Source organism: Giraffa tippelskirchi, chromosome 9, assembly GCF_054371585.1.
Source record: "Giraffa tippelskirchi isolate mGirTip1 chromosome 9, T2T-mGirTip1v1.2.pri, whole genome shotgun sequence".
NCBI classification, from domain to species: Eukaryota; Metazoa; Chordata; class Mammalia; order Artiodactyla; family Giraffidae; genus Giraffa; species Giraffa tippelskirchi.
In genome coordinates this window covers 140,950,685-140,976,435 of record NC_137283.1, presented here as the reverse complement: position 1 = coordinate 140,976,435, position 25,751 = coordinate 140,950,685, and the positions used below count along the sequence as shown (strand labels likewise).

The window sequence follows — 25,751 nt, the reverse complement described above, 5'->3', positions numbered from 1 at the left end:
GGATGAAAGCAATCCATTTGTTTTTATATGAACCTATACTCTCTCCAACTGTCCAAGCTAGTTCCCTTTCCTTCTGCAGACCTCTTGTCAAAATTCTCACATTCCAGGAAGCTGTTTCCCACAATGGGTCTCCTCTAAATCAAAATGGCTGCAGTCCAAAGGTTGTGCCAAAATAAAATTCAACGCACTGCCAGCAACGTCTCAGCAAAACGAGTGACCTTTCCTTCTTCCATGTTTTTTACTTCTTAATTGTCATGTCTGTCCCAGTGAAGTGACAAACATCTGAAGTAGGAATTGCTTTTATCCTTTTTTTTTTTAAGAGCTTCAGATGATGACTCTACTCAATAAATTGAAAATCATTATTATATACAAATGCATATGCTAATGATGACCTGCAAGCTCAGATGGCGGAATGAATAAACAATTACTGGCAAACACTATGGTATGGCATTTCAATGAAGTCATCACAGAATCACTAGCAATTGTCCTTACAAACTTACGGTGAGGAGTCTATGGGCTGAGAGAAATGCATACTTCTGTCTTAAAAAGAGAAATAGGAAAAACTCAAAAAATTAGATTAAAAACCTTAACATTCAGATCCAGAAATAATATTGCAATCTTATAAACACACACAGAGAGAGAGAGCAGCATGCCAAATAAAATGAAGGCAGTTTTGTTTAAAAAAGAAATCCTATCACATTAGTCAAATGCTATTCCTTAGAAGCATGACAAGTCTGATAAAACTAAGGCAAAGAGGGGCTTCCTCCATGGCTCAGCAGTAAAAAATCCGCCTGCAATGCAGAAGATGCAGGTTTGATCCCTGAGTCAGGAAGATCCCCTGGAGAAGGGAATGGCTATGCTACAATCCATGAGGTCACAAAAGAGTCAGATATGACTTAGCAACTGAACAACATCAACAAAGTAGGCAAAGACATGAAATAGTTTTGACTGTTGTACAGTTTTAAGCTTTGTCTTGCTTGACACTGGGCAATAAAAGTACTACATCCTGAAATCACCTTCTCATCAGGCAGATTCATAAATGACTAGAAGGCCTTTCTCAGTAAGTAATTATTAATGGTCCAGTGTCAGCCTGGAGAAGCACACCTCATGGGATTCCAAAGAGGTTGGTCTTCACCTGGTACTATTTTTAGTAGTGACTTAGAGGATGGTAGAGAATATGGTTATTAAGTTCAGGATGACATCAAACCGGGTGTGGTACATTCCACTTTGGAAAACTAGATAGACGTGCAAATGATCTTGATGAGTTGGAGAAGTAGGTGGATGTAAACAGATTGAGGCTCCGTAGTGTAATTCACATGGGAAGAAAAACAAACCACGCAATTGCAGGATTCATTTTGTGATGTCGTAAAGAAAACAATACAGAGGTCAAGAATCAACACAAACTATTGGTGTTTGTGTTTTAACCTTAAAAAGCATGATTGATTTAGTAAAAGAAAACCAGGAGTCCTTTCCTGTAATGTCTGTAGCTCCACATTTTAAAGTAGGATATGGAGAATATGGGGGTTTTTAAGAGGAAATCAAATTTTCTTATTGATTACAAGCTAGAGAAACAACTATAATGATAAAGGTACAGACTTAGAAAAGATTGAGGAAAGTACTAAACCACTTTCAAGCCTAGAAAGAGGGGAAAAGACAGAAGATCAGTTTCAAAGATACTAGAAAATCTTCCTAGCAAAGAAAGCTGTGGGAAACCAGAGAGCATTGCAATGGACTCAGAGGTCCTCTCTGAAAACTTCAAAGAATTGGCCTTTCTCTGAATTTGGAAACAGCTTTAAGTACAGACAAAAGACTAGACAGGTGAAAATAAAATAAAAACTTTGTATTTCCTGTTTGTCTGGGTTTCCCTCCCCTTTTATTTCGTGGTGGGAGGGAAGAAAGGAGAAGGGCTGTCCACTGTGTTTCAGGACCTTCACTTCCCCATTTGAGACAATGGGGAAGTGTGACAACTCGAGCCCTGTTTTCCACCTATGTTTCTCCAGGTCCAAACATTGCCTTGTTCAGAGTCTTTGCTATCTTGTTTCAGGGATGGTTCTTTGCAGGTAATACTGAGTTTTGAAGAAACTACAAAGCCCAAGCTTTTTGTCATCTCTGAGTGGGATGCAGCCTGAATCCCTAAAATCAAGTTTTGCTCATTTCCCACCACTCGGTTTTTGCTCAAACCTTGCGCTCTGTCTAGAATTTTAATACTTCTTTCATTAACTTCCAAAGAACCTCCTACCTTTTAAGGCCAGGTACTGTCCCGCCTCTCATGGAGCTGGTCTAACCTCTCCTTGCACAGTGTTTGCTCCTTCCCAGGAACTCTGAGCACTCCTGGTATTTGTTTGATACACAGTCACACACAGCCTTGTGACATCTCAGGTACTGTTGACTCACCACTTAACATTTACTGTGTGTCTACACAACATTCCCAACTAGACTGTAAGCTCTTTGAAGGTGAGGATTATCTGTTAAATTGTTTCTTATCTTCCAGCACCCAGTTCAGCCAGTACTGTGCTCATGGTAAGGATGGAGTTAATATTTGCTTAATGAATGAAGGAATGATTAAGGAGAATGTTTAAAGTAAATTTGATTCTTTACCCAGAAAAGTTGTTTCCTACCTTGGAAAACTATTTCTAAGGAGACATTATTTCACAAGAAAATAAAAACTGATAAAGGGGAAAAAAACTTAACATTTCATACACTCTTAGTAGGAAAAGCCAGTGTTAATATTATAACCCCCCCAAAAAAAACACAATACCTTTACATATATAAAATATTATATTACAGTCTTTAAATGGTATAGATTATAAAAAGTATGCAACCATTGATATTTTTCATCTGAATAGAACATTTCTTATGAGTACAAGCAATTATAAAAGCCAAAAAGAAGTCAATCTTGTAATCTTGTGTGTGTGTTTCATTTAATATGACTTAGTTTAATAAAATTTGATCACTTTTCTTTCATTGTTTCAAGATTAAAATTTTATGTTCATTCTACTCCAGCTCACTAAGACTGGTCTTTCTGCTATGATAGCCAGTAAGGTGTCAGAGGTGGTGGCCAAATTTAATATGTGTATTTCCACACCTTAGATTTCTAGTTAGAACACTGGTTCATTTTATAGAGATAAATATCCTATGATAGCCAGTAATCTAAGTTGCATTTGAACTCATGACCTGGAACTTAAAAGCACCATATCTATAGCACCTTTTCAAAAACCTCAGCATAGGTACTGTCTGAGAATGAGGAGATACAGCAATTGTGAGCACTGTTCAATTGTTTACAATCTCAATACGTAGGTGGGGAGATGTTCAGATACCAAGGAAGCATGATGATGTGCACTGGTTGAGGAGGTTGCCTGACATCCAAGTAAAACTTGTTGCTCACTTGAGTTACACTTCAGAGTCATTTCCTGGGAACTTGTTACACATAGTAACATAGGATATCCCCCAAATTTCTAAAATAATTCACGAAGTCCAGAGTGCTTGTAAAAGCAAGAGGAGTAGGTTGGGGGTAAAGAAATGAATTTTGACCGAAACTGCAGGTTTGAGAATTAGTCAAAAATAATAATATCCTACCAAAATCTACACTATCCTGTTTCCATCTGAGGCTATCTAATGGAAATCTGTTTCTATACTAACTCTTACAGGATTTCCTTTGAAGACTGGTTACCATCCTCCATAATTCAGTCACGTGTGCTTGTTCAGTTGCCCTGGAGGAAGCTGTTTTGATTCTCTTTAGGACAGTGAGCAGGATAGTCAGTTGGTACAAGGGAATGCCTGCATCAAGCCAACCACAGCCACACAGAAAAAGGGAGGATATAAGGATCTAGAATAGAACAGGACCTGGGTGACAGTAATTCTCAAAGCCTTTGGCTGTTGGTGCATCACCTACTCAGGAAAAAAAGTCCTTACTCTTGAGTCCTCACTTGAGATTTCCAGTAAGAGGCAAGGCTTAAGACCAGGCACAGGTGTGGGGAAGGTTTTAAATACTTTCTACCAGAGGCCAGAAGAAGGGGATGCAAGTTGAGCAGGGAAATGGCTGAGAAACTGGCTTCACAGACTAGCCAAACCCCACTCTGCCCTCAGCACTCTTATTAATTTGCTAGTGACAATGTGAGTCAGTTAGCATCTCTCAACTTCAGTTTCTTCATATAAAAACAATCCGAACCTCAGGTCAATATGAGAGTTAAATGGAAGGTTTGTACTCTACTTAGGACAACGCCTATGCTATGCTATGCTATGCTATGCTAAGTCGCTTCAGTCGTGTCTGACTCTGTGCGACCCCATAGACGGCAGCCCACCAGGCTCCGCTGTCCCTAGGATTCACCAGGCAAGAATACTGGAGTGGGTTGCCATTTCTTTCTCCAGTGCATGAAAGGGAAAAGTGAAAGTGAAGTCGCTCAGTCATGTCCGACTCTTAGCGACCCCATGGACTGTAGCCTACCAGGCTCCTCCGTCCATGGGATTTTCCAGGCAAGAGTACTGGAGTGGGGTGCCATTGCCTTCTCCGTAGGACAACACCTAGGATATACTAGTCTTTCGACTAATTGGGCATTGTGGGATTATCACTATTATTGGGGATAAAGGAGCTCATAAAATATCCAGGGCAGCCAGAATCACCTGCGCTGGAACCACTTAAACTGAGGCAAGACCTATCATGGAAAATGTCACTCACCATGTGACTGGATAATGCAGGCTTCCAAGCAGCAGAGGGCCTATCTTTTACCTGTTTTCCCAGAGCCTCTGGTGATGCCCTAGGCGCAGTGAGCACTTTTCAAGTATTTCCCAATAAACTGAAAAAGAGAACAGGATGGTGCAAGAGGCCAGAGCAGAAGCAACATCTTGAAGAATCTAAGCGGCTATATTAAAGCAATTACAAACTAAAAGTTTGGAAATTTAAAGCCAATATTCATTCTTTCTGGATGCATTATCCTGACTGTTTTTCTTCTCTCTCCTACTCTCCTCACCTTTTTTGTGAACTCCAAAAACCTCAACCAGATGTAATTCATGACAAAAACTGCCAAGTATGCTTTTGTTCCTTTTTCACTCAATATTTGTGGGCTGGTGCAGAGTATGAGAAACACAGGGCTAGGTGCTCAAAGAGTGTGACTGATTTCAGTAATTCTTATTCCCATAGGTTGAGAGAAACCACAGGCCCTGAGGATGAAATGGGACAAGTCATCAACCACTCTCTAAATACCCATTTTCTGAGCCTGGTAACACATCAGACCTGTTTTTACTGTCTCTCTATACCAAGGGTGTCACGCTTCCTGTGCATGGATTGAAGTGAGAGAAGAGGAGAAAGTGGATGATTTGGGTGTATTTTCCTAGGGGGGGAAAAAAAGTGTACAGATGTGATTCATAAGTGCTTCATATGAGATACTGGTCACTTCACTTTTCACCTTACTTCAAGCAGTCTTTATGAAATTCAGTTACTCAAGCACCCAGGATTTAGGAAGACTGGCTGATATTTAGCCAAGAAGAGATACAGAATAATTATGAGGTAAGGACAAATTTCATTTTGTTTTCTAATTCAGTCAATCATTGCCTCATGAAGTTCCAACCTACCCCAGCTGCACAAAGCAATAAAAAAGCAAATTGGTGTAATACAAAGTAGTGCATGCTTACTGCTGGTTAAATGTCCCAGAATCAGCTTCTAGTCCAGTCTGGGGAGAATCAAGGGAATCTTCATGAAGAATAATCCTGAGAGGTGAAGAGGAATTTTCCAGGTGGATGTGGCAGAAGGATAGTGATGGCAGAAACCATCTCAGAACACGAGATAGTTTGGTGGGGTTATGTGAAGCATCTATACCGGGTGGTGACATGGAAGGAGACTGGGTAAAGATAAAACCTGTAAGTAGGTGAAGGCAGGGACACTGAAAAGCTTGGAGTGATTGGTAGGGTAACAACATGTTTTGTAACGGCCGGGTAAATCTGGTCTATACCTATGGTCCCAACACAGTTATTAACAGCCCTGCACCCTCAAAAGTGTCCCAAATTGGTTGGTAAAGTTTTAGGGTCTTCTTACTGATTGGAAGTCATTGGCCCAAAGATCCAAATACAAAGAAAACTTGACTCCTGCCCTGAAAGGGTTCATGAAAATGGAAGAGGCAGACAGAAAAAGAGCTAATTATAGTACAAATCAAAAGGTGATATATGCTGTAACATAAGAATGAGCATTCATATCCAGAAGTGATGACATCTGAACAGAGTTTTGGAGGATAAGTGGGAATGGAACATTCTAGATATGAAAGGTCACATCATGTTGGAGAGAGGCCAGCATCCAAAGTGGTTGGACAGAAAAGAACCTCAGTGTCATACTTCACTCTGTATGAAAGACTCTAGGTCCACCTACATCTCTACAAATGATCTAATTTCATTCTTTTTCTATAGCTGAGTAATATCCCACTGTAGATATGTACCACATTTCTGTAGATATGTACCACATTTTCTTTATCCATTCATCTGTTCTTGAGCATTAAGGTTGTATTAATAGATATATGTGGAACCTAGAAAAATGGTAGAGACAAAGCTACTTCCAGGGAAAGAATAGAGACGTAGACGTAGGGAACAGACATGTGGACACAGAGATATAAGAAGAGGGTGGGAAGAACTGAGAGACTAGGATTGATGTATATACACTGCCATGTGTAAAACAGCTAGTGGAAACATGCTGTAAAGCACATCAGCTCAGTGCTCTGTGATGACTTTCATGGTTGGGATGGTCGGCGGGAGGGAAGGCCCAAGAGGGAGGGGATCTATGTATACGTATAGCTGACTCACTTCTTTGTACAGCAGAAACTAACACAATATTGTAAACCACTTACACTCGAATAAAAATTTTAAAAAGAAAAAGAATTTCAGTGTCTCTGGTGGCAAAAGCTGAAAAGTTAGCCTTGAAGATGAATTATCAAGGGCCTAGAATATCACATCAAGGAATTTGGAGCTGAAAATGTCAGCACTGAGGAGTCCTGATGAATTTCTAATCAGAGGATCCATAGGATCCAATTTGGCTTTTGAATAGAAAACTCCAGCTTCTCTGTGGAGGATGAACTAGAGCAAGGAGACAGATTATGGCTGCACTTCAAATGGAGTAGAATTCGGTGCTGCAGGTATCAGAACCTGACTGCTACCTTATATGAAGCTTGATTACTATGACTTTGGGAGTCCAGAAATAAAAAGTAGTCTTATCTAAAAATGATGTTCAAGAAAAGGAAGAATATTTACAACCCTAGGAAGCTGTGTCAGCCAAACTGTACAAGGGACTGAGGAGATATTACAAAAGGTTTGACGAGTTTACAACTCCAAAGGTTATGGCAATGTTTATACACTATAAATTCTATAATAAATCGTAAGACCAAATGAGCCCATGGAAAGGTTTGTGACAGAGCCAGAAGTACTAATGAAGGACCTTTTGCCTTCACTGACAGGAATGAATAATTTATAATAATCATGTATTCCAGACCAAGCCAGTGAAAAACCTAACAAATCAAAGATTTGGATTTTATTTCAATAAAGTAGCCTGTTGGCAGTTTTCATAACCAAAATAGGCTGGCTAGAAAAAGGCTTTCATAGGAAAGAGAGAAAAACTAATTTCTCTGCTATGCTCTCTTATCCTTTTTTTTCCTTATTCATTCCTTCTTCTCTCCTCTGTCTCCTTTTCTCTCTCCCCCTTCTTGCAAAGCAGTAATGATAAAAATTTTGAAAATAACATAACTTCAATTGAATATTAATTGCAATGATCAATGGATCACACAAAGAAACTATATCATTCTAACATTCAATTGTCAACAGAGAGGTTAAAAAAAAATGTTTAAAAAAGCCTTATTTACACAATCAGAGAGATAATTTGCTCAGCTTTCTGAAAGGGAGATTCTATGCAGATAAGAAGATTGCAGGGTATTTATGTCCAATAATTAAGGCAGATTTCCCACTATTTCTGAAGGATCACAAATGATCACAGAGAATCACCACTGAGTCACTTTTATTAGTTTTCCCCCATCTGACTTCAATTTCTGAGAAAATTCTTTCACCAAACAAGCAGTATTTTAGTCACAGATAACTTATTTTCTTATTGTTTTATTCATCACACATAGGACTTTCCTGCCAATCAAAGTTTCTGATTGTTAGGAAAAAAATCTCTGTTATCATACCAAGTTGATATGATTTTAGCCAAAAGCAAAGAAACCTGACATTTTATTTAGCCCACAGGGACTTATCTCAGGTTAGCAAAATGATTTCTGTTAGCATTTTTGAAATATTGAAAATACCTCAAGAAGTTCATTAAAATCTTCAAGGACCCTGAGGGATGTAGAAACCTTTTGATAGGGAACTTGTGGGCCAGAGAATAGACTTTCAAAGGGTGACTGAGGATATGCAAACCTGATAAGCATCATATTCCCCAATTCCTATAGATCCATTCTGTTTAACAAGAACTTAGTGCAGAGCAACCAGTCATGCATCAGGCACTGAAGCAGACATTGACAATACAAAGACAAAATTTCTTGTCCTCCAAAAGCTCACGGTCTAGTCAGGGAAACAGAGATGCAAATGAACCCAATACAATTTAATGAGGGTTCCACGGCACACACTAGCCTGGTGCCACCCTTGTAGAGGCATCGTTTCCCAACTCTGCCTTGGGGAGCCTGGGAAGGCTTCCAGAGGAGTCAGCAGCTGAGCCCATGGGAACAGAAACAACCAGCAATTCAGCAGGAAAGACAATGTGGTACACTGGTTACACAGTGTACGGTGTACAGTACAGTACACCGGTTAAACCCACAGACTGTGACAACAGACCCCCTGGGACCCGCCCTCCACCACTCAGAAGTTGATGACTTCCTCCAAGTTACCTAACCTAAGTCTCTATTTTCTCTGTAAAGTAGGAACATCTAATTTTTGGCGTCGTTAAGAGGGTCAAAGTGCACACAAAGCATTTAGCTCCAAGCTTGGTACTTAATAATTACTGCTTATTTAATAATTACGTGCTAGTTCTCTATTGCTTTTAAAAAGTATACTGGATTCTTCCCTGGTGGCCCAATGGCTAGGACTCCACGCTTCCAATGCAGGAAGCCCAGGTTTGATCCCTAGTCAGGGAACTAGATCCCACATTCCCCAACTAAGTGTTGACATGCTGCAACTAAAAGAAAGAAAGAAAGTATACTGATTGTAGGAGAGTACATGTGGGTGGGATGGCAGGGGCTAGGTACTGAAGAATTTCTCTGCTAAACTAAAAAGGTAGCATTGCTTTCTGTGGGTCTCTGAAGGATTTTAAGTGGGTAGTAAGGAGTAACATAGAGAACCTGCCTGCAACACAGGAGACTCAGGTTCGATCCCTGGGTCCAGAAAATCCCTTGGAGAAGGGAATGGTTACCCATTCCAGTATGCTTGCCTGGAGAATTCCATGGACAGAGGAGCCTGAAGAGCTACAGTCCACAGGGTCGCAGGGTTGGACACGACTGAGGCACTAACACTTTTACTTCTTTCATTTCAAGGAGGAACATGATATGATTTTTGATAGAAAAATCACTATAGCTGTAGTTTGCAGAACGTGTTGAAGAAATGGGAGACTTGGAGGCATAGGATTAACTAGGAGACTTAATCACAATGGCAACAAATAAGCTTAGTGTCACTAAATGATAATAGTTGTAACTGTGATTGCCACGATGAATCTGCTAAAGGAAGGAAAATATTAGTTTCATTCACTCACACCAGATCTACAATTTCTGTGAAAACTTCCTCTTCCTGAAGTGTTTGCTTTTCTCCTTAGAGCAACAAAACATCTTTTGAATTAGCATCGCAACCCATGTGGGAACTTCTTGTCAGCTCAACACAGGGAAATGTATAGAAAGTCTTTTCTAAAAGAGTTCCACACCTGTAAAAAAGCCTCTTTGCCTTAAGTGTGAGGACTTAACTAATGGGATAAATAAACCCTCTTTGAAATGCAGAAGAAGCAGAGAGGGAGCCTCTAGGAAGTCACATTTGATATGCACAAGCATCTCGAAAAACAGTTTCCCCACCCTGGTCCCCACGTGACAGTTTTGCAAGCCAGGGAAGAACACCAACAGCACAGGGTCTTCACAGCTTGATCTCAACGCCCAGCCCCACAGCCCACCACAGCTGGGTGAGAATACATGTTGCAAACCACCTTTTGCCAGAAATCTCCAACTTCAGCCTAACACCAGACCACCAGGGGAGATGGGGAGCTTGAGAGCTATGAGTCAGAAAAAAGAGAGCACCAAATCTAGGGGATCTAGAAGCAATGATGCGAAAGGAGTTCTGCCCACCAGGAATACAACTCTATCATCAGGGTTCCCCTTATTCTAAACAGGTGAACCACTAACAAAAATTGTTCTGGCTAGATAAGTAGAAAGGGAAACCCCAACAGTTTTAAACAAAAGTTCTTAGGCAAGGGGGTGGGGAAATGAGAGAGTATCAAGAAGGGAAGAAAAGGAACTTGGAGCTGAAAATAAAGTGCCATATTTGAAGGTACTATGTTTTGCCCTAATGGCTTCTTCACAGCCTGTTAACCAATAGCCTTTCCTATAGTCTTTCCTATACCCAATACCAGCCAGATGTGATAACGTGTGCTAGACTCATCTCAGTGGCATTTATAAAGTCAGCTAGCTGCTTGCAGCCCAGGGAGTTAGAAGCAACCCACAGCAATTCCAGTCACGTGCAAGGTCAAGGTACACAGCTCTGCGAGCAATACTGCTGGGAAGAGTCCTGCACTTTCACCCCAACTCCATCTGGAGTCCTTGGAAAAGCCTTCCAAAAAATTCTGTAAGAAAAATTTCTAAAATGGCAACTTTTGGAAAACTGGCAATTTTTGTGCCATTTTTTAAAAAACATCTTTTTGCATTTTCCACAAGAGTTACTTTTCTATAATGGAAAATTACCTTTTTCTATCATTTTACTCCTCTATAATACAATTGAATCAGTTGCTTTCATCACAATCATACATAATTTATTAGAAATCAGCTCTAAATGTATTGTGCTATTAAAATATAATCTCCCCCTTGGTCTGCCTCAAACTGCAGTAAAGCTTAGTCTACATGGGAAAGAAAAACATAGTTATACACCTGTATAATGCCAGAAGTACACAAAATCTATAGATGCAGAATCAAAGGAAGAACGCATAGAAATGCAACTGAATAACTGTTACGAAGAGGGAACAATTTGGAAAGTAACTAAAAATTGCTATGATTCTAATAAACGCGAGAAAGAAGAAATGGATTCTTCAAGTTCAAAATTATCCATTGTACTCTGTAGAAAGTTTTGACTTCTGGCATGTGCAACAAGAAACAAAGCAAAAAGAGCCAAGTACTTGTGAATGCTTCGATCTGGAAGTAAAAATAGGAGCTCTTACAAGGAGAAAAACAAACACATCAGTGGGTCAGATATAATAGATATGGTTTAATGAGTAAAATTCAGATGTCTTGCCTGATTGCTAAGTTTCTCAAGTAGATATTGATAAGTAGGATTTTTTTAAGTATAAAGCATTATAAAAATCTAGCCCTTATAGAATGATCCTTTACACGCTGTATAGCATGTGTGTGTGTCTGTGTGTTTTACACAAAGCACAAGGAGCCACCGTGGTTCTTCTTCAAGGATTTTCAGTCTAAAATGTGGCAGGAAAAGAACCAAGAGACTGACTCTAAAATACTGGGAGAAATAGTCTAAGTGATATCATTGAAAGAAGCCATTGAAGATTTTCAAGGGAAGACTTTCTATGATCAAAGATTGAAGGCTGGAGGAGAAGGGGACGATGGAGGATGAGATGGCATCACCGACTCAATGGACATGAGTTTGAGTAAACCCTGGGAGGCGGTGATGGACAGGGAGGCCTGGCATGCTGCAGCTCATGGAGTCATGAAGAGTCGGACACAACTGAGTGACTGAACTGAACTGAACTGAATAAACAACTAAGACATAAACATTCACCTGTAGACATCTGTAGTGAACAAAAAGTTGTTTCAGTTTTTTTTTTAAATAAAACTGTTCTCTAGTATTTTCTCTTATGTCATTCAATATCTCTTTTAGGATAACTCATGGGATTTATGATAAATCCCATTCAGGGCTGAGAGTAACAACAAGAAAAAAAATTATCTTTCCTAATGAACAAGTAATCCTTTCCTTATTTAACAATGAAACCATCTAACTCAGGATATTTCTCCCTTTGCCTTGACTACCAGGAAGTTCTGAGAAAATTTGCTTCCCCCAGGATTTACCCATCCCGTTATCCATCGTTTTCCCTCTTTCGATGTTTATCTTTTGCTGTTTTATTCTTGTGTAAAGGTCCTTGTATCTCATTATAAAAGCTTTTATCTCATTCAAAGTTGGGAGGTAAAGAGTAGGAGGAAGAAGAGTGGTGAAAAGAGGGATGAATGGCCAATAAGTTTTGAAGCCACTTTTCTGGATTTGGAGAAACGATAAACACAACTCCTGCTTTGCAAAAGGTAATCCTGGCCCAGAGTCCTGTTCTACCCCAGGGTCTTTTAAAGTTAATAGACAATAATAGAAAGCCTTTCATCTGTGAAGTCAGGGAGACTTCATTTGCAACCCCAGCTCTGCCTCTTGGCAGCTGAGTGACTTTAGTCAAATCACTTGTACTCTCTGGGCCTCAGATAATAATACCTTTTTAGCAGAGTTGATATCGAAATTAAATGAAATTTATGAAAATTAAATTTAAGTGAAATTAAATAAGACAATGATACCAAAGCAAATAGTGTATTATATGGCACACAGTGTGCCCTCCGGAAGTGCAGTCTTCCTCCTTTCTTTATTTTCCCCAAGGGCACACTCTTTTTCTAAGACATTAGACATAGTGTTGTCTAAGGAGGAAAATTCAGTGAGGCAGTTGATGACAGCCAAAAGCCATCACCAAAGACTTCTTTTATTGTTTTCCTCCCTTAGAAACTGTGGCTCAGCTAGTAAAGAATCCGCCTGCAATGTGGGAGAACTGGGTTTGATCCCTGGGTTGGGAAAATCCCCTGGCTACCCACTCCAGTATTCCGGCCTGGAGAATTCCATGGACTGTATAGTCCATGGGGTTGCAAAGAGTCGGACAGGACTAAACAACTTTCACTTTCGGCGGGGGGCGGGTAAGAGGGATCCCTAGCCAACTGGATCAGTTAATTATTAACCTTCTTATTTTGTTACATATAATAATATATAATTGCCAATTAGAGTTTCTGTTCAACTTGAGGTTCTTATTGCTCCTGATATTATTTTAAACAATTCAAGTCAAAAGCAAAACCCACTTAACATTTTAAACAGCCTGAAGCAACTTAAAGGCCTTCAGATTTCAGAAAAATTGAAAGACGCTAGAATGCTTATTTCACTGCCTGCCTGACTTGTAGGAGTCTGGAAGCTTCCAGTGGGGCATCACTAGTATGGCGGCTGATGGAGCAGCTATTTTTGATGAAATCTACCAGGCATGAAATACACACACACCACAGGACATCAGAACCAAAAGACGTGGTCTTCATAGAGACTGAACTGTCTCTCCATGCCCTAGAGGGGGTCCAGTTAGCCACTAGGTGACAATACTTGGTTGGAGGGATCACTATATTGCAGAATGTGATTCTTAGCTTTCAGATGCAGAAACTCAATTTTTTAAGTGCTTAGCAGACTCAATAGTCTGACAGGTTCTAACCAAAATTAAAATAAAATATATACTCATTCCCAGACTTAATTATGTTTTAATAGGAAAAGAACATGCTTTCTCGGTGGCTGAAATACTTAGGTCCACCAAGTAGAGTATCTTCTTGCATGTATCATCCTATCCTGATTCTTTTCTTTTTAATATCTTACAATCTTATTTCTCAATTATTCCTAAGTAAAGCTGAAAGAAAAAAAGACTTTTTGAGAACCGTTTATGTAGAGTTACACAGCTCTAGCTAGCTTACTTCTTCCAACTGCTCTACAGTATTCTATAGTATGACGATAGTATATTTTATCCATTCCCTTCTTGTACACGTGTACAAGAGATTCTGTAAGTATACCCCTGGAAGTAGAATTGCTGATTTATAGGCTATGGGCCTTCCAATATGATTACACCAGTTCATACTCCAGAAGCCATATTGGTTTGCTTCCCCATGTTCTGAACTACAAATAATACTAGACTTTCTAATTTTTCCAAACTTAGGAAACTAAAATTAAATCCCATTGGTATTTCATTTTTAGTTTCCCAGATTACTGTCAAATATATGAGCATCATCTCAAACATTCATTAATCACTTGGTTCCCTATGGTTTCCTGTGAGTTACTTATTTTTTTGTTCACTTTCCTATTGGGTGATGGGGTTTTTTTAATTCTTATTTATTTATTTATTTATTTTTGGGTGTGCTAGGTCTTTGTAGCCGTGCACAGGCCTTCTCTAGTTGTGGTGAGCAGGGGCTACTCTCCAGTTGCCATGCAGGAGATTATCATTGGAGTAGCTTGTCTTATTACAGAGCACGGGCTCTAGGGTACAGGCTCCATAGTTGTGGCACACAGGCTTAACCGCATGTGGGATCTTCCTGGACCAGAAATCAAACCCACGTTCCCTGAATTGGCAGGGGATTCTCAAACACTGGACCACCAAGGAAGTTCCTATTGGATGGCTTTGTCTTTTTTTTTTTAATTAGCTTGATAGCATTTTTAAATGTATTTTTACATACTTAACATGTTTTAAAACTCAACATTCAAAAAACTAAGATCATGGTATCCAGTCCCATCATGTCATGGCAAATAGATGGGGAAACAATGCAAACAGTGACAGACTTTATTTTCTTGGGCTCCAAAATCACCACAGATGGTGACTGCCACCATGAAATTAAAAAGATGCTTGGTCCTTGGAAGAAAAGCTATGACCAATCTAGACAGCATATTAAAAAGCAGAGATGTTACTTTGCCAACAAAGGTCTGTCTAGTCAAGGTTATGGTTTTTCCAGTAGTCATGCATGGATGTGGAGTTGGACTATAAAGAAAGCTGAGCGCTGAAGAATTGATGCTGTTGAACTGTGGTGTTGGAGAAGACTCTTGAGAGTTCCTTGGACTGCAAGGAGATCAAATCCATCCATTCTAAAGGAAATCTGTCCTGAATATTCACTGGAAGGACTGATGTTGATGCTGAAGCTCCAATACTTTGGCCAACTGATGCGAAGAACTGACTCACTGGAAACGACCCTGTTGCTGGGAAAGTTTGAAGGCAGGAGGAGAAGAGGGTGACAGATGATGATATGGTTGGATAGCATCACCAACTCAATGGACATGAGTTTTCAGCAAGATCTGCGAGTTGGTAATGGACAGAGAAGCCTGGCGTGCTGCAGTCCACAGGCTCAACAAAGAGATGGACATGACTGAGCAACTGAATTGAACTGAACATGTTTTACACTTTTTGGGTAATAATCCTTTTCCTATCATATATGTTACAAATATATTATTCTAGTCTCCTATTTGTCTTTTAACATTATTATCTCATTTGTCAAAAGAAGCAGTCTTTTCAAGAATAATTTATGCTTTTTTGTATATTCCTTAAGAAGTTTTCCCCTACCATAATATCTTAACAGTATTCCCTATATCTTCCTCTGGTTCTGACAAGATGAATTGATTTATCAGAAATTTCCTTGGTGGACATGGAATCAGAGCCAGAAAAATGATCATGGTGACAAAGGTCATGGTAAAACCAGTGAGCAAACACTGCCATGTAGAAGAGGGCACTTTTCAAGGAACCAAAACTTGTATCATTTTTGTCCAATGCAGATGAATACAGCCAAATCTCCCTTTTTAGATTCCATTTCATCTAAATGATGCTGACCAACTGCCTTCAGCTAACACCTCTTCCTTCAGACAACTCATTAGATTTTGGCTTTCATCAGTTCAGTTTAGTCACTCAGTCATGGACATGTTTGTTTTCCTCTATTTCTTTGCACTGATCGCTGAGGCAGGCTTTCTTATCTCTCCTTGCTATTCTTTGGAACTCTGCACTCAGATGGGTGTATCTTTCCTTTTCTCCTTTGCCTTTCGCTTCTCTTCTTTTCTCAGCTATTTGTAAGGCCTCCTCAGACAACCATTTTGCCTTTTTGCATTTCTTTTTCTTGGGGATGGTCTTGATCCCTGCCTCCTGTACCATGTCATGAAACTCCGTCCATAGTTCTCCAGGCACTTGTCTATCAGATCTTGGCTTTCATAGTTGATACTAATCATTTTTGTCACTTTGGGGCTTTTCCAAAGTGGTTTCATTGCTCTACTGTCATGAGAGTACCTCTCTGAGACTCATAGCCTGGTCACCTTGGTTAGATAGTTTAATCCCTGTACTCCCCAACCAAACCCATATAGACAATCTCATTGAGTATAGCTAGTCTCACCCATTATGTGTAGTCCTTCTAGTTTCACTTACTTTCAAAGGGCAAACTTCATGTCTATTTATATCTCAAAAGTCCAGTCATATCATCTTTGTGTTCTAAAAATTAAAAGAAACTTGTAATAAACAAGCATGCTTGGAAAGAAAGGTGATCAAGTGGTCTCACTGGCACTGATAAAGGGACACAATGAACTTGTCAGGAAAATCCGTATTTGACACTTTTCCTTTTCAGATTCTATTTGTCCACTGAGCAGTCTTCACACAAGTCAGAACTGTACTATGGCCGCAGATGTTCCAGAATTCTAGTTAATGATGCTGATTTCTATCATATTTGCCCAAAAGGTTCTCAAGAAATAATCTGAAAACAGAACATCAAGATGTTATCAGTGAATTGGTTCTGCACCTTTGTCTGAACAGGGGTCCTTTATCTTTCACCTGCTTCAGAGCAAGCGCCTGACCTCCAGCACAACCGACACATACTCCCCAGCAAGAGTTCTGATAGGGGCTTGCCCTTCAAGAGATTTTAGAAGTTAAAAACAACCCTGGCAACCTCATGATGACAGTCTTTGGCCTATACTGTGAGGGGAGCATTCAGCTCCCTGTAGCTTCTCTGTAGGGCCAGCTCATGTGCAGTTGATCCCCTCAAGTTTGTCAGAAACGCACAGGGAACAGAGTATGAACTCCATAGAACAGTTCATCTCTTTCTGATGTGCTCTTGATTCCCTCTGTGTCCTTGGGCAAGTCATTTCACCTCCTTTAGCCTGAATCTCTCTAATCTCCAAATGCAATAGGTTGGACTAGATGACCTTAAGAGCCCTCCCATCTGTAACTTACAATGATTCCATGATTCTTATGAGTTTACTTCAAAAACTCTATTTTCATTCAAGGTGTGGCTAGAATCAGGCATATTCTTGCATATGGCTTATGAAACCTTCCCTACTATTATATAGTCACAGTTTGTACACCAAGCAGATTTTTGTTATTGAGAAACACTTGATATATAACATTAGTTTCAGGTATACAACATAAGGATTCGATATTTGTATATATTGGGAAATGATCACCATAACATCTATCAACACATAGTTACAAATTTTTTTCTTTGTGATGAGAACCTTTAAGATTTACTCTATTAGCAGCTTTCCTTCTTTCTTCCTTTCTTTAACAACTTTTAAATATGTAACACAGTATTATTAACTAGGACTTCCCAGGTGGTATAGTGGTAAAGAATCTGTCCACTAATGCAGGAGAGGCAAGAGATGCAGTTTCAATCCCTAGGTCAGGAAGATCCCCTGGCGTAGAAAATGGCAACCCACTCCAGTATTCTTGCCTGGGAAATTCCATGGAGAGAGGAGCCTGGTGAGCTACAGCACATGTGGTCACAAAGAGTCAGACATGACTAAGTGACTCAGCACACACACACATTATTAATTGGAGTTACTGTGCTGCACATAGCATCCCCAGGACTTATTTTATTTTATAATTGGAAGTTTGTACCTTTTGGTCACCTTCGCCCATTTTCACTACGACAACCACAATTACCACCACACCCCCACCTCTGCCAACCACTAATCTGTTCTCTGTATCGATGAATTAAGAGTTTGTTTTGTTTTGTTTTGTGGTTTTAGGTCCACATACAAGTAAGATAATACAGTATTTGTCTTTCTCTGTCTAACTTATTTCACTTAGTGTGATATCCTCAAGGTCTATCCATGATGTCACAAATGGCAAAATTTCCTTCTTTTTTATCCATTCATCCATCAATGGACACTCTGGTAAAAATTTTGATGATGTTAATAATTTGACACATTTAAAGAAAACTGAAACTTTCTAGCTCTAGCTACCCAGGCCCTTTCATTTTTAGGAGCACAGCTCAGTTCAGTTCAGTTCAGTTCAGTCGCTCAGTCGTGTCCAACTCTTTGCGACCCCAGCTTCCCTTGAAGATGATGTCCTTCATCATCTACCAGAGCTTGCTCAAACTCATGTCCATCAAGTCAGTGATACCATCCAACCATCTCATCCTCTGCCATCCCCTTCTCCTCCTGCCTTCAATCTTTCCCAGCGTCAGGGTCTTTTCCAATGAGTCAGTTCTTCACATCAGGTGGCCAAAGTATTGGAGCTTCAGCTTTAGCATCAGTCCTTCCAATGAATATTCAGGACTGATTTCCTTTAGGATGGACTGGTTGGATCTCCTTGCAGTCCAAGGAACTCTCAAGAGTCTTCTCCAACACCACAGTTCAAAAGCATCAATTTTTCAGCGCTCAGTTTTCTTTATGGTCCAACTCTCATATCCATACATGACTACCGGAGCACAGCTACATCAAACTAAATAACTACCATCATGACAGTTGTACACTCTTGGTGACGAACAGGGGGATTCAAAAGAGAACCACAAATATTGATGATCAGAGAACAAAAGATGAAAACACAGATGCAAACCTCAGTAAATATCTGTAGTATCTGACTCCTTTGGTGGCTCAGACAGTAAAAGCGTCTACCTACAATGCAGGAGACCCAGGTTTGATCCCTGGGTCAGGAAGATCCCTTGGAGAAGGAAATGGGAACCCACTCCAGTGTTCTTGCCTGGAAAATCCCATGGACGGAGGAGCCTGGTAGGCTACAGTGCATGAGGTCACAAAGAATCGGACATGACTGAGCGACTTCACTTTCACTTTTCACTTTCTAAGCATACTTACTAACTGTAACTTAGTCACATCCTCCAAAAAATAAAATTCTTTAAAAGTTTTGTAAAGCCAATTAATCCAGTTTGTTGTTTACCAAATTAATATATATCAGAATATAGTTTCTGTTCTCCATTTAAGTGTATATTTAAATAGATAAAACAGTTTCTGATCTATTTTCAGCCTGTTTTTTTATTTCCTGAGAATAACTTTACTTATCAAAATCTCTTCCCCCTGATTTAATAACTATCGGCAAAGTAAAATCAAAAGGGACTGGGTTACAGTTCTATACAAACCAAGTTATGAATTCACACTGTACTAGGTATTAGGGAACACAAAAATATAACTTACAGTCCCCAGCTTGGAAGAGTTTGTGGTAGTGGCAATGAGAGAAACAGAGGTGGCATATAGGAAAACCATGCTGTGTTAGAGCTAACTGAATGAGTTTCACTTTGCAGGTTCCAGTCTTGCACCTTTTATCTAATCACCTAAGATCTCAGACAGCAGAGTCCTCTTGCCTCATGAACTCTGGACTTTTTGCTTTATATCTGCACTAACTTTTCCTGTCTCCTTTTCTCTCGTTGCTACCTGTTAAGCAACAAAGGGCTTCCTTGGTAGCTCAGCTGGTAAAGAATCTGCTTGCAATGCAGGAGACCCCAGTTGGATTCCTGGGTCAGGAAGATCCCCTGGAGAAGGGATAAACTACCCACTCCAGTATTAGTGGCTCAGGTGGTAAAGAATCCGCCTGCAATGCAAGCGACCTGGGTTTGATCCCTCGGTTGGGAACAAAGCAACAAAGACCATTGAAAGGACTCCATGTGGGTGTTATAATGCTCTGGAACGTACATCTAAATTAATATTCCATAAAATCATCCTTATGCCCCACTATTGCACAAGAAAATATGGGAACACTTAAATGCATTGCATACAAGTTCATCTTCTGCTCAATCCACTTCAATAATATCCTCTTAAATGTAGAAAAAACAAGGATGAGGAGTCCCTACCTCCAGGCAGAGAACTGATTCTCAAAATCTCTTCTCCTTCATAATACATTATGAAGGATACACAAAGCCGATTTTAAAAAATACAGAACCAGTGACCTAGAGAAGAGCTTAATTGCCAGGGAGCCTTTCAAATCTTGAGAAGGTGGGCAACGCAAGAAGAACTAAAGAAGTTTTAAAAACATGAACAAAAATTAATTTTATATTAATAAATGCTTTTTCTAAATTATCTAGCATATATTAGCACTTATGGAGAAAACTTTTATAGAGTCTACAGAGAGGCAAACTAGAATATTGCAAAACATTTTAATTTTTTTAAAAGAAGATTTTAAATTAGACCTCAATTGCTTAACAGTAAGGGCTAGAGGAATGAGAATTTTTATTATAGCTTCATGATCACTGCCTCTGAGCTGGTTCCTGTTTTTGCACTGGGGATATGATGCTGTGACACTGGGATGAGATCGAAATATGGTCCCTGCCATCGTGGGGATAGTAACTAAAGAGTCACAAAATAAATGTGTAACTACACATCTCAAGAAGGACTATGAAGGAAAATCACAAGGCATATATAATAGGGACAAGAATGGAGATTCTAACCAGCTAGAGCAAAATCACAGTAAAGCTTCATAGGAGGGCAAGGCATTATAAGACAGCAGTAAGTAGCATTCTGATTTTTCAATACTGCAAATTATTTCAACAGACCACTGTATTTGTATCTCAGAGATAACAGGAAGGGAGGGACATCAAAGGATCAGTCATTGTACCTATGTCTCTCCCTTGTTGAAGACACCACAGACCAAAGCCTTGTCTTCAGCTTAGCTGATCATCCATCCAAAGATGAACTGGCTCACTCATCAAACCAAAAGAGAATGACGAATAGCAGTTTATTAACTTACAACAGGAGGTATGCCCTTCCAGTGCCTGCCTGGAATTCTGGTGGCTACTAACTCTCAAAGGACCCAGGAGGCCTAAGAAGTTTCAGCTTTCCTGCTAAGAATGCCGATCTTATCTTGAACACATTTATGCTCCTTTCTTTCACTCCTAGAAGATAATCTTATCTCAAAGTTATTCTGAGGGTGCTTCTCAGATACCCCTACACACCCATTCCAGAAGCTAGACTGCACATTAAATTAGTATGGAAATCCCTTGCTCACTACAAATTGATGGTGTAAACAAGATTGTTTAAATTACTTAAAAGAACTAAAGCACTACAAGCACTTTAGAAAATACCAATTAAAATACAAATAATTCACACACTCATACAAATTATTCTTATCTAGCTATTGCACAGGCATTTGAATAAAAGGAAGACGGAACTAATGAGTCAATGAGTGAAAGATGACTAACCTCACAGACAATTTTGGAGTCATATATTTATTTGATATTAGAAAGAAGCCTATATTTTAAAAAGAAATTGGTTAACATTCAGACTTTTCAGTAGCTTAACTCAGCTAAGTTAGATAAATATATTATTTTTAGATAAATGTATTATTGGAATTCATTTTAACCCAACTTTTAATAACACTTATTAAACAAAAAATATAAAAACAAATGTTTTTCTTCTTATGTAGTAGTCTTCTATTGTATGATTTCTTTTGAATCAATTATTAAGGAAAAGCATAACTTGTTGACAAATTTAAAACAGGCAATGTATTCTCTTTGGATTTTGTAAAATGTGTATTTAAACTATATTGAAATATAACTACATACAATGATATTAATATCAGAAATTGACACAAAATACTTTCATTTCTCCGTGCTTTTAGTTTTTGTATTTTGTACTTAAAAACCAACGAGGTTTTTAAAAAATAATTTTGTATTATTTATAACTAATTAGATAAAAGGATATTATGCTTTTGTATCTTTATAAAAGCCTGAAACTATATTTATAAACATAACTCCACTATTATTTCATGTGGCAGTTGAATCTTTATTTCTAACAAATTGAAGGTCAACTTGGATGTAGTCATTACTATATTTTCTCTTTCTAGCACTGAGTTTTGAGTTCTAGAGTTAGGTATTTGTGCTATACAAGAATTTTCATTATATGAAGGTAACCTTTCCTTGGGGTTAGCATCGTCATAATCATTTGCAAAATGATTATACAGTGACATTTCTCATTGATTTATTTCATTCAGGACCATTTGTTTTATATCTTAAAAAGATTATATGTGCTGCTAAGTCGCTTCAGTCGTGTCCGACTCTGTGCGACCCCACAGACGGCAGCCCACCAGGCTCCCCCGTCTCTGGGATTCTCCAGGCAAGAACACTGGAGTGGGTTGCCATTTCCTTCTCCAATGCATGAAAGTGAAAAGTGAAAGTAAAGTCGCTCAGTCGTGTCCAACTCTTCGAGACCCCATGGACTGCAGCCCACCAGGCTCCTCCGTCCATGGGATTTTCCAAGCAAGAGTACTGGAGTGGGGTGCCATTGCCTTCTCCGATTATATGTGAATGAGACTCAAAACAAATTCAAGTAGCAAAATGTTAAAAACCTCCCCTCTGACAGGCAAGAGAGAAACTGAGTTAAGTGCCTGCTGGCTGGATGTTCAATGTCTATTAGCAGCTTAGTAGGCTCAATCAGCACACTCTCAGAGACTCTCAAACTTCCATTTTGAACTGCAAAAATAATTTTAAATGATTGTACTTCTTACTTTCTAAGAAGTAGAAATTGACACAGGTTCTGTTACTGCCTTTTACAACCCTCCCACCTATAACACAGAAGGCCATTTGGGAAAAGCTGATCTAAACCATTCAACACCTCTCTATCCTATTTCACCAAAATCTTTGTAAAGACTTAGTTCCCTCTGATAATCTGATCGGTGTTTTAAAATCCTGATGTTTAGGAAGTCCTTCATTAACAACTCACTTAACCTCTCAGGACCTCAGATTTCTCATCTAGAAAATCAGGGAGTTTGGATGAGATTCTTTTTAAAGTCTCACCCCGAATTAGAATTCTGTGATTTTTGTATTGTCCAAAGCATTAGTTTTCATAACAGTTTAATATCAGAACAATGTTTTAAAACAAATTTGAACAAGAACTCCTTAATATATAATGCACATAAAAGTGAAGCTAAGAACACTCAAGGTCTATAGAACTCAATTTGAAAACTACTGATCTAAAGCTCTCTTTTAAGAAATGCTTTCCTTTTTTCTTTGTCTCAGTGGAAAAGGAAAACATCTGGAAAGGATCCACCATATTCATTTCCCTGTGCGTACACCAGAGCATATGGATTAAGTCACCTGTCAGCTTTTTCTTCTCCAGATTAAACAGCCATTATAAGTCCCATTTCCCATCCTTTAAAATATCTTTCCTTTTTTTAAAATGAACCTTCTTTAGTTTCTGTAACTCTTTATTAAAATGTAAAGTTAAAAACCAACCACAATCTCTGAGAAGAGCCAAGTGCAGCAAAAGAATTACTTCCAGCTCTATCATTTGATATTCTCACTCCTAACACACTCTGATTGTTTTCTTTTTCATAACAGAATTCCATTGCTGCCTCCCATTCAACCAATAGCTCAGTTTGACTCACAATTTGTGTGTGTGTGTGTGTGTGTGTGTGTGTGTGTCTGAATATGTTATACCTAGTCAATAATTTCCTATCCAATACCCATTCAATTTGTTACTGTCCTGCTGCCTTCAAAGTTTTTCCTATTGAATGTAATCCTGTTTTTGATGGCATATTTATCTAGTTCAGGTCACTCCATTTTTCTTTTGCTTTCCAACCTACCTCATCCAACTTTATAACCCATGTTAGTATTGTCTAGTTTATTGTTAAGAGAGAGAGTTGTGCATGCTCAGTTGTGTCCAACTCTTTGTGACCCATGGACTACAGCCCACCAGGCTCCTCTGTCCATGAGATTCTCCAGGCAAGAATACTGGAGTGGGCTGCCATTTCCTCCTCCAGGGGATCTTCCTGACCCAGGGATCGAAGCCATGTCTACTGTGTCTCCTGTATTGGCAGGTGAATTCTTTACCACCGAGTCACCTGGGAAGTCTGAACTTATTGTTAAAGTTGTAGAGTAATAAAATGTCAATTATCCAAACATACTTGAGGCATGTTATGGGCTAAATTGTGTCCTCTAAAATTCATACATTGAAGCTTTAACTCCCAGCATCTCAGAATGTAACAGTATTTGGTTATAAGGTCTTCAAAGAGGTGATTAAATTAAAATGAGGCCATCTGGGTGAGTCCTAATCCAATCTGACTGGTGACAGGCAAAGAGTCACCCAGGACTTCAGCACAGAGGAAACAAAGAAAAGACCAGGTGAGGACACAGCTAGAAATCAGCCATCCGCAAGGCAAGGAGAGGCCTCAGAAGAAACCAGTCCTGCTCACACCTTGATATTGGACTTCTAGCCTCCAGAATTATGAGAAAATAAAGGCTGTTGTTTAAGCCACCCAGTCTGTGGTATTTTGTTAAGACATGCCAGGCAGATTAAAACAAGCTACTCTATGCATGACATTGTGCAGTCCTTGGGGGCTCACCAAGGAACCTTTGCCATTACACAGAAGGCTACAGCAGGGGGCACAAATACACAAAACTCAAGCCTGAATAAGTCCTAAAGGGAGAGCTGAGCAAAATGCCCTGGGAGGCAACAAGGGCACCAGAATTTTTTCCATCTGGGGATCAGGGAAAGTTTGAAAGAGATGTTATCTGAGCTAGACCTTCAAAGATGGACAAAATTTCAATTAAGGTGGGTGGGGGGAGAGGGCAGCAATCCAGGGGAACAGGACTTTACAAGCATAAACCAGGCTTACTCTATACCCATGATCACTTTCAGAACAACCCCAGTCATCAACCCACCTGTGGACAAGACTGGTAGTTCTCAAACTGGACTAAACATCAGAACTAACTAAAAGCTTTTTTAAAAACATGTAGATCCTCAGGCCCTACTCCCAATCTACTGAATCAGAGATGATGTTCTGGAATCTTCAACCATCTTCTCAGGTGAGATAGCATCAACTCCGTCAAGTTTTAAGACCTCTGTTTAATAAAAACATTTCACTGTCCCCTGCTTCCATGGTAAAATAACTTTCTATCAAATGTGAAAATACATGAAGACAGAAAAAATTCTCCCAAGTTTAGTCATGATTTCCAGTAATTTGTACTTTATTAATTAGAACAAAATCCATAGGTTTAAAAATTATATGAAGATCTTATTTTGACATAGACACATTTGTGTAAGGCATTATTAACTCAACTTGCAGATAATGCAAGGCTGCATACAGGGCTTCTTCCTACCCCTAGTTTTTCCATAGACCAGCAAAATAGAATTTTCCATCCTGTGAATGAGGGAGAATAGGAGAGAAGGAGAAAGGCAGAAATAGGGATTGTTATCACACTTCATGCTCAAACAGAGGCTCCTGCCTCATTATGGTGGCCAAGTGGATGGTGGGACAAAGCAGCAGCAGTGTTTTTCTCTCCAGTTAAGACCTGGAGTCAAGGTCTTGGGAGGAGGGGAAGAGGAGAATGGGCCCAACCAGTGTCTGTCTCTGTCCACAGAAATCCTTAGTAAAAGGCAAAAGATTTATATGATCTGAAGGGAAATCCGAGTATCAGCATCTGTCTCTGACTGAGTCCTTCTCTTCCCTTTTCCCTAATCCCTCTGAAAAGATAGGTGTTGGGTAGGTTGGGAGGCAGGTCGGGGGGTGTTTGTTTTTTTAACTCTCAAAATCCTCCTTCCTGAAGTGATGAAAGTAATCCATACTTGTTCAGGTGAGG

General features: G+C 39.4%; 1 protein-coding gene and 1 long non-coding RNA gene across 11 annotated transcripts in view; one reads left to right on the top strand and one right to left on the bottom strand.

The window, feature by feature from the left end:
• The window catches only part of LOC145521081 (uncharacterized), a 489,520-nt gene that overhangs the window by 397,171 nt on the left and 66,598 nt on the right, over positions 1-25,751 (bottom strand). For 4 of the 9 annotated variants that reach the window (XR_014065087.1, XR_014065093.1, XR_014065086.1 and 1 more), the window contains exon 1: positions 2,240-2,323. The exons of the other annotated variants lie outside the window; for them this stretch is intronic. The gene's annotated coding sequence lies outside the window, so the exon portion shown is untranslated. Of the gene's footprint in view, positions 1-2,239; positions 2,324-25,751 lie in introns of those variants that run through there. 9 annotated transcript variants of the gene reach the window in all.
• LOC145521085 (uncharacterized) lies at positions 902-24,430 on the top strand. Of its 2 annotated transcripts, XR_014065097.1 has the most exons (3): positions 902-1,060; positions 5,138-5,503; positions 24,244-24,430. It is a non-coding gene; the product is annotated as an uncharacterized LOC145521085 (long non-coding RNA). The 2 variants fall into 2 exon arrangements; XR_014065096.1 differs by lacking the exon at positions 24,244-24,430 and having other exon boundaries at positions 906-1,060; positions 5,138-6,855.